Consider the following 9,140-nt stretch of genomic DNA (forward strand, 5'->3'; position numbering starts at 1 on the left):
GAAATTAAATAACGCTAAGTTATACAAGAGTTTAACTTTGTTCTACCTGTTTACAAAAGAGACGTACCTAGAATAATAATAAAGTTATAGAGACTTAATAAGTGATTGTATACAGTTATTTTGTATGTTTATATGAAGGTAACGCTAGGGACTAAAAATCTGAAACATGGCTAAAATAACTCAAATTATCTCTCGTATTACATTTGAATATACTATCCATATTCTATATACGCAAAAACGTAATTTAGTTTTCACCACTATCATGCTTGCATAAGCGTGCTTTATTTCATAATTTCGACAAACATGCTCGCCCTTTAAGCCGTAGGGGCGTTATGATGTGATGGTGAATCCCACTATTCGTTGGTAAAAGAGTAGCTCAAGAGTTGGCGATGGGTGGTGATGACTAGCTGCCTTCCCTCTAGACTTACACTGCTAAATTAAGGTCGGCTAGCGCAGATAGCCCTCATGTAGCTTTGGGCGAAATCCATAACAAATAATTCATAATTTCGAAAATACAATGGCAAAATAGAGATATCCCTCAATCATATGCATTTCTGTTACTGGTCTTAACTACACTGTGAGTCTCCTAACTTAGTACAAATTTGCATAAATATTCGCACTGTCGGTTTTTATTTGTTATAAAGTATTATTCCAATCTTTTGTATGGTGTTTCTGTTTTCTTTATTGTCTATGCTGCTTTGTTTTTTTCTTAGCAACTGTATACAGATGTAAATGCAAACTAAATAAACAAGTGCTCATGTTCTGTTGCAAACAAAATTACTTCTTATAAACCTCTAACTCATGAACTTCATTGCGACCTTCCCGGGATTTTATTCCATATCGAAGACCTTGAACGTTATCGCTAAGCCTATTTTACTGAATGAAGTGCTCGTTTTCAAGAAATGGCGATAGTGTCCTCAACCTTGAAATCGTAGAGAGAAAGTCAGATATGAACGGCCCATTCTGGATCCAGGCGTATTTTTTATAAACGTTTAAGCAGGATAGTAGGCCTTTAGTTTTTTATATTATCATAATTTTGATATTAATCAGAATACGTTTTAATCTCTCAGATAGTAACTGATCTCGGAAGAATCTTTGAAATAACGACATAACGTAAAAGTCCCATAATCAAAGGTGTAATCCCAAGTGATGCATCGTTTATGCCACTAGCAGCAGCTGATTGTGATTTATGTCTTTTTTTTTCTTTCTTTCTTTCTTTAGCCATGTGAGCCTCAAGAAGTTGTATCACGAGGACGGTGTTGAGGTGTGGGGTTTCATCAATCGTTAACTTCAACATTTTTAATCGTTCATATTAAGGCGCCTGTTAAATATCATGAACATTTCTATTTGTTTTTTTTAGTTATATCAGTCTCTCTCTTTTTGCTTCATGTGTAATTATAATATAGTTTAATTTATTATGGCTACATTGTAATTTTCAACAATAAAATATTTGCTTCTATCTTAAAACATTCTCACGTTAATCGTAGAACATAATAATAATGATACCAATTATAGTATTTTGGCACTTATGTATAAAGTTAAAATCATAAATAATATTCAACGTTAAACTGGTACACAATTAAAAACATTTTATTTAGGCCTATCTATGGCCTTCAAAAATTGTGTACCAGTTTAACGTTGAATGTTATTTATGATTTTAATAATAATAACAATTACTTTAAATCAATGCTAATAACTTGTCTCGTAAGTCTTTGTGTACAGATAAATATTTTTACTTTTTAAAAAGAAAATTATTAACAAGTGGAATGGTACCTGCAGGTAAAGTTTGTGCAAGTAAAACATTTATTTAGTTTTATCACAAACACAAAGTTATATAGAACCAGTAAAGCAAGACTGTGGTTTGGAGACTCCCAGTTTATAAATAATTTGCATGGAACGATTTTGCTTAAACGTGTGTTGTTGTTTTTTCTGTGATAATTCCATTTTGCATTCGGTTTTCTATTGTTTCACATCTCAGTAAAAATAAAATTGATGACAATTATTATCATTATTCAATATTTATTTTAAATTGAATACTCGGTTATTATCTAATTTATGTTACACTTTAAACAAATCAAGATCCTGTTTTTTAGTAATTTTATAACCATTCAAATGCGATAAAGTCAACGAGTATACAAACCCGTCCATAGGCACAGACAAAAGTACAAATAACATTAAATTCTAAATTGCGCCAAGTATCACCCAACACTTATAGTGTATAATTTTAAGAACTACTTAAAAAAATAGGTGAAGTCACAGTTTAAAACCTATACTACAATTAAAGATACATATCTCGTATATAAAGCCTACACTTTCCAGTTTCACAAAAAGTAGCATTACTAAAGTAAGTTTTCAAAAACAAATCTTTAATTTTTTTTATCTTAACTCAATCTTCTTTCTCATTTGTGGTAGTGTATATTTTGTTTTGTAACTCAATTTTGTCAAACTAGAAACGAAATCGTGAAATTCGTAATTCAAGCACGTGCATTCGCTAATTATTACCAATAGAAATCATTGATTTTCTGTCTACACTTCCGAAGAAACGTTAAACCTATATCTGTTATAAGTAGAACTTTGTGAATTTGTAGGTCAGAAAACTCGTGCTGAAACAATAACCATATAAGCTTATAAATGCCTCATAATAATTTCTTCTAGGGTTCTTTGATGACTTACCTTTTTTTTTTTTTCAGATTCAAATGTGTTAGAAAAATAAAGTTATCGATCGATAATATAGATATGATTTTTAACACTGTGGCCATGCTGGAACAATGTTTATGCAAGAGAGTTATTAATGATTTGCTAGTTGTGTTTAAATCTCTTATTTTAAAAGTATGACTTTGCAATTATTTATATCTTCGTTACATGCTTATTGCCACACAATTTATTGTTCAAGCATCTGAAAATATAACCTTATCAGAAACCTTTCCTGGATTCACAAGTATTAGTAGTTTTAGGATTTAGTAATCTGATGAACAGTTCACACTGTCGTATACCTCTTGCAAAACCAAGGCCATTAAAATCCAATTCATAGGTATATATACTGTTAAAAGTACATATTTGATAAACAACATTAAAAAGTGTGAAAGGAACTATTTTGAATAACGTAAAATGCGAATGTCATAAAACAGAAACGTAGCATAAACTTCAATATTGCATCAGTTACTTCTCTGAGAAAACGTATAATCCAGAAAAAAATTGTTCGAACACTGCGCTTCTCTTTTGTAAATGGATTTTAGTAAACTTATAATGGACACATAGAAATGTATGTGTATTTAATGTATTAAGGGTTTTCTCCAACGTCTATTACAACATATTGTATGCTCAACTATGTAGTCGCTTATACTAAAATATAATTGGAATTAAAAACTATTAATAATAATTAAGCGTAAGACAGCGTAAATTAATTTTGAAATTATGATAACATTTCGAATCAAGGTTCTTCATTAGGTACATAGTGCCTAATATTTAGAGTGTTTTAATCTGTTGTTGTTTATTTTTTGTTTGTTTTTAATTTCATGCAAAGCTACACGGGGCTATCTGCGCTAGCCGTCCCTAATTTAGCAGTGAAAGACTAGAAGGAAAGCAGCTAGTCATCATCACCACCCACCGCCAACTCTTGGGCTACTTTTTTAACAGCGAATAATTGGAGTGACCGTCACATTATGAAGCCCTCACGGCTGAAAAGGCGAGCTTGTTTGGTGAGAGGGAGATTCGAACACGCGATCCTCAGATTGCGAGACAAGTGCCATAGCCACCTGGCCATGCCGGGCCCATTTATTTTTGACAAGTAATATTAAAAGTAATAATAATAATATCGTACTATCTATGCGGACCTTTTGCAATTTATTTTCATTATCAAAGATAAGTCTATTAACACTCTACAACTAAGATTCTATTATGCAAAACGTACTTATCACCTTTGAACCGAGTGTATATTATGCAAAACTTACTAAGCACCTTAGAACCAAGCTTATATTATGCATAAACCTACCTAGCGCTTTGGGTTCGGGCTTCTTTTATACATAGAAAGTAGAATTCACATTTAAACCAAAGCTACTAGAATCGCATATATATTAAATAGATAGAAATATTGTTGAAAATAAACATTAGCCAAACATACAACGCAATAAAGGGCGAAATAAGCATCACTCTTTTGGGGACAGTCTATCCAGTAGCAATTGGGGCAGCGTTTGAGTGTGTTAAGATGTTATCTCGAGAACGTGATTTATGGTGTGGTTGTAGAAAGACATGTACGCAATCCACATGTTAAATAGGATTTATCTTCACTAAATTGAGGGGGTTAGATAAAGAGTTCAGATTGCCGTATACCTTAGAAGTCTTGTTTCTTTACCTCACAGTTTCAAATTACCCTATACGTATACATAAAGCTTAATTGGCCTTCAAGCCTAGTATTGGAAAGATTGGGATATTTAGGTGTGTTATGTGCATAATCTTAATTTTCAATTGTTTCACCAACAGTAGGCTGAGTTGTGACACTTTCTATACTTCAAAATATCTTAATGTTAAGCAGTGGAATTCGAAAATTATCTTAAAATTAAAATAAATTTTAGAGTAAGCCTTTCACGATAGACTTGAACCTTTTACTTATTCACTAGTTTTTAATGATCACTATGGATGAAACAATTAAAAACTCTGATAAGGTAAGGATTCAAAACCAGCTTTTAAATACTCATAATGATTGTATTCTAGTATTTTTCTATTAATATTTTGGAATCTTCGTTTCGCTTGATGACTTTCTTGTGAAAAAATTCTCATTAAGGATGTATAGTTTATATAGTCATTAACATTGTATCAAATTTAATATAAACTACCCGTATACATTTACAAAATTGCGTGCCGTCTTATCTCTATATAGATTTGTAATTTAAACAAAAGTCATAAGAAGTTTTTATAAACCTAATACTAAGTTATAATCCTATTTAAAATCATATAAAGAAATAGAGCCCACAAAACGTCGTCAATTTTTTATCTACTTTTGTAGAATAAACAAGAAGGAATCCTCATTAGCCGCAGCACTTGAAATTATTTTAGGCAGGATTAGAGTAAATTAATCTATGAGACCTTTTTCTTTCCTTTTAATTCGCTATGTTTTTGTGCGCCACCATTACCAAGCGTGGAGCGTGCGTATACCCGATTCGAATTTATCACTCATCAGGATCTCTACCAGTCTACCCTCAAATTGAAATTATTTTAGACAAGATTAGAATAAATTAATCTATGAGACCTTGGGCGTGGTCAAATATATCAATCGAAAGGGTTCGACCCACTGAGTCCAAAATTATAATTAGAGCTCAAATCGGTCAAGAAATGACGGAGCTTGAGCTGAAAGTTTGTATTTGAAAAAAAACTCGGAGCCATTCTATGAGCCGCTATGCCGCGGCTAAAAATATTTAGTGCTTCATTTAAGTCATGTCACCAAAGCAACATTCCGGGGTTTTGACTGTTTGCTAGAAGTGATGTAGCGGAGTCGGTTTTGATTGTTTGTTTGTTTTGAATTTCGCGCAAAGCTACACGAGGGCTATCTGCGCTAGCCGTCCCTAATTTTGCAGTGTAAGACTAAAGGGAAGGCAGCTAGTCATCACCACCCATCGCCAACTCTTGGGCTACTCTTTTACCAACGAATAGTGGGATTGGCCGTCACATTATAACGCCCCCACGGCTGAAAGGGCGAGCATGTTTGGTGGGACGGAGATTCGAACCCGCGACCCGTAGACTGCGAGTCGAGTGCCCTAACCACCTGGCCATGCCGGGTCAGCGGAGTCAGTACTGTGTACGAGAGTTTTGGTAGACATTTTTTCAGATTTGACTTACTTATTTGTAATATGTAAACACTGTATTTCTCTAAATCACAACAATAATGTTACGCTGTTTTTACGTTAGGTCATCCCACTGTTCTTCTCTAAAAATAAAAGCATTGTTTGTACATTAACACCACTTAAGATGTAATTGAATTAAAATGTGCAACAAATAGGATATGAGTGTATATTTTTTTACGTGTAGCCCCTGCATCGGTGTGTCACCCTGATAAAGTTGTACGAGTGAATACGTTTTTAAATATCATCAGAACGTTAGAACGATATGTCAAATAAAATAACGTTTAAGCTGTCAGTATTTTATTCCCATTCATATCACTCTATGAAAATCACTGTTTGGAAACCTGTTGAGACGTAGTACCTGTTGTTCAGGAATGGCTGTGTTTTTTTAATGTAAACAGAAGGTACACTTTTTGTGCAAATAAGAAATCCTCCGGCGGAACAGCGGTAAGTCTACGGACTTACAATGCTATTATCTAGGGTTCGCTTCCCCACGGTAGACACAGAACGTAGGCCAACGTGACTTTTCTCTAAAACAATACAAACAAATAAGAACGCTATACCTGTGACGCATTACGATGAGTATATATATATATATATTAGGTTTATACTGCTTTGCTAAACACTGATTCAAAATGAATGTTGTTGCACAATGATAGTCTTTATACAGCGGCATAAAGAAAAAAAACACATTCAAATGCTTATTAGATTATAAAATGTTAGAATTTTGTACCTGGAAACAAGTGAGTTAGTGTTTATCACTTTGCAGTTCATCTTAATACCAGTAAAATGATAATACCTGCATTGAGACGATAGATACAACCGGTTAGATAACCTTCTTGACACAGTTAAAGACTGTTATATATATAGGCACACTGCTACAACAACCTTTAAATCATTTTTCAATACACTTGCTTCTGTTTTCTTTTCAGAAATATTTCTTGTTATAATAAATGTTTCCCTCATGGTGTTTCCTCTAATACTTATACTTTTTCCAAGGGTGAATAAAAAAATATTTTATTATATACAACACACACGTCAGTTAACTAGATGTAAACCGAGTGTTAGGCTACGGTGTTTACGATAAAACTGTATGCGTGTACCTCAAACATTGTTGTTTGTTGTTGTTATTTTTTTTTCATGATGTAAAAGCTTTATGGTTAAAATACAAACCTGAAAAACGAGTCGAGAACTAATAAAAAGTGTAATGGGTAAATATCATGAAGTCCGGTTTCCAGCGAGATTCGCCTCGAGGAATGTAGGTTAGATGTGTGTCAAATACTGTAGATCGGTGAAACAAGTGCATCTCAATTAGTAGCCGCTTTTAATTTCCTGAAGATACACTCTACATGTACACAAATAAGCTCTTGTTTGGGGACCATTGGCTGGCTACGGTAAACGATCTATAGCATCAATGTTGTATCAAAAACGAAATCACGAACTAGAAACGTGTCGATCTAAACGACATAACATTTTATTATCTGTTCTAAACATATGTTAAGCAGATTTCATAAGATTTATTTATTAGACGAGAGCTATTTGTCACTGCATACATGTTTACATTCTGGAAGGTATGTTATGATGTATGAGGGAAGTTAGTACATGATTACATTCTGGCATGTATGTTATGATGTATGAGGGAAGTTAGTACATGTTTACATTCTGGCATGTATGTTATGATGTATGAGGGAAGTTATTACATGATTACATTCTGGCATGTATGTTATGATGTATGAGAGAAGTTTGTACATGTTTACATTCCGTCATGTATGTTATGATGTATGAGGGAAGTTAGTACATGATTACATTCTGGCATGTATGTTATGATGTATGAGAGAAGTTTGTACATGTTTACATTCCGGCATGTATGTTATAATGTATGAGGGAAGTTAGTACATGATTATATTCCGGCATGTATGTTATGATGTATGAGGGAAGTTAGTACATGTTTACATTCTGGCATGTATGTTATGATGTATGAGGGAAGTTATTACATGTTTGCGTTCTGGTATGTATGTTATGATGTATGAGGGAAGCTAGAAGTCACCTCATACTCTTAAAAGAAAATGAGAAACGATTGAGCTTCTTTTGCACGATTAGGCATTAAATCAAAATCTTCTTGTTACTGTTTTGGTTATTGTTACATTTAGACTACTGACATACTCGTATAGCAAATAATAATTATTTTTAGCCTACACTTGGCATGGTATTCTGATAAACCAGTTGCATGGGTTATTAATCATGATATGGAAGACTGAATACTCAGAAAATTCAGTCAAGTCAAAGGTACCATCAAAGGTGCTCAGGAAACAGAATGCAATACGTTTTCCGTAATCAAAAACAATACGTGATTTCATAAGTGTTTTCTGGTTTGACAATTAAAACATCCTATGGTCCACTTTACATTTGACGCGCTACTGTACTGTATGTCTTATTTGAATGATAGTTTCATATTTACCGGACATTTTAGTTTGGTTGTTATTAAGCACAAAGTTACACAAAGGGTTATCTGTGTTCTGACCATCATAGGTATCGAAACCCGATCTTTAGCGTTGTAAACCCACAGACTTGCCGTTGAGCCAATGGGAGGCTTTTAATATAAAACTCAACTTACCTTCTCTAAAATTAAATGCTTAATGATATGAGATATTTATTTGAGCTTAAAGATTTATTCACGAAAAACTTTTATTTGCGATGTTTCATAGCAAAATACATGAGGAGTAGAAGTATAAATTATTATGCATAACCGTTGTGCAGCCCTTTAGCAAGTGAATTTTCCAACAAACCTTTCGTCTAGCTTCAGTAAATAATTCGAGAAAAGAACAAGACATATATATAATAAAACTGAAAAACGAAAATTGTCAGACTTTTTTTTCTTCCCCCAATTATTGTTCGTAGCTTCTCTGAACAAGTTCATACATTGTTGAATTATATATCTTTTGGTTTTTTTAATGACTATTTATTAAACTAATGGGTTATACTGAACATATAAGTAGGCCGTACCTGTCTATAAATGTATATTATCTAATATAATCCAGACCGTTAAAAAGTTGTTTTCCACGTGTTAGAACCATCAGCCCCTTTAGTGAGGATATAAATCTCATGCCAGAGGGTATTGTCAATTTCAAAAGTACTACATTAATTTTGTTACATCGTCGTTTGAGTTCTCTGTAATTTGGCTATCTTTTCATTAGGGTTAATTTTAAGTTGCGAGTAAAACTCACTGTGAAGTAAAAGGTAAGATTGTTATTTTAAACTTCCATAGATGGCACCACAGGTTAATATTGACTAATACAGAACAATAAT

This window comes from Limulus polyphemus, unplaced genomic scaffold (assembly GCF_000517525.1).
Source record: "Limulus polyphemus unplaced genomic scaffold, Limulus_polyphemus-2.1.2 Scaffold248, whole genome shotgun sequence".
NCBI lineage: Eukaryota > Metazoa > Arthropoda > Merostomata > Xiphosura > Limulidae > Limulus > Limulus polyphemus.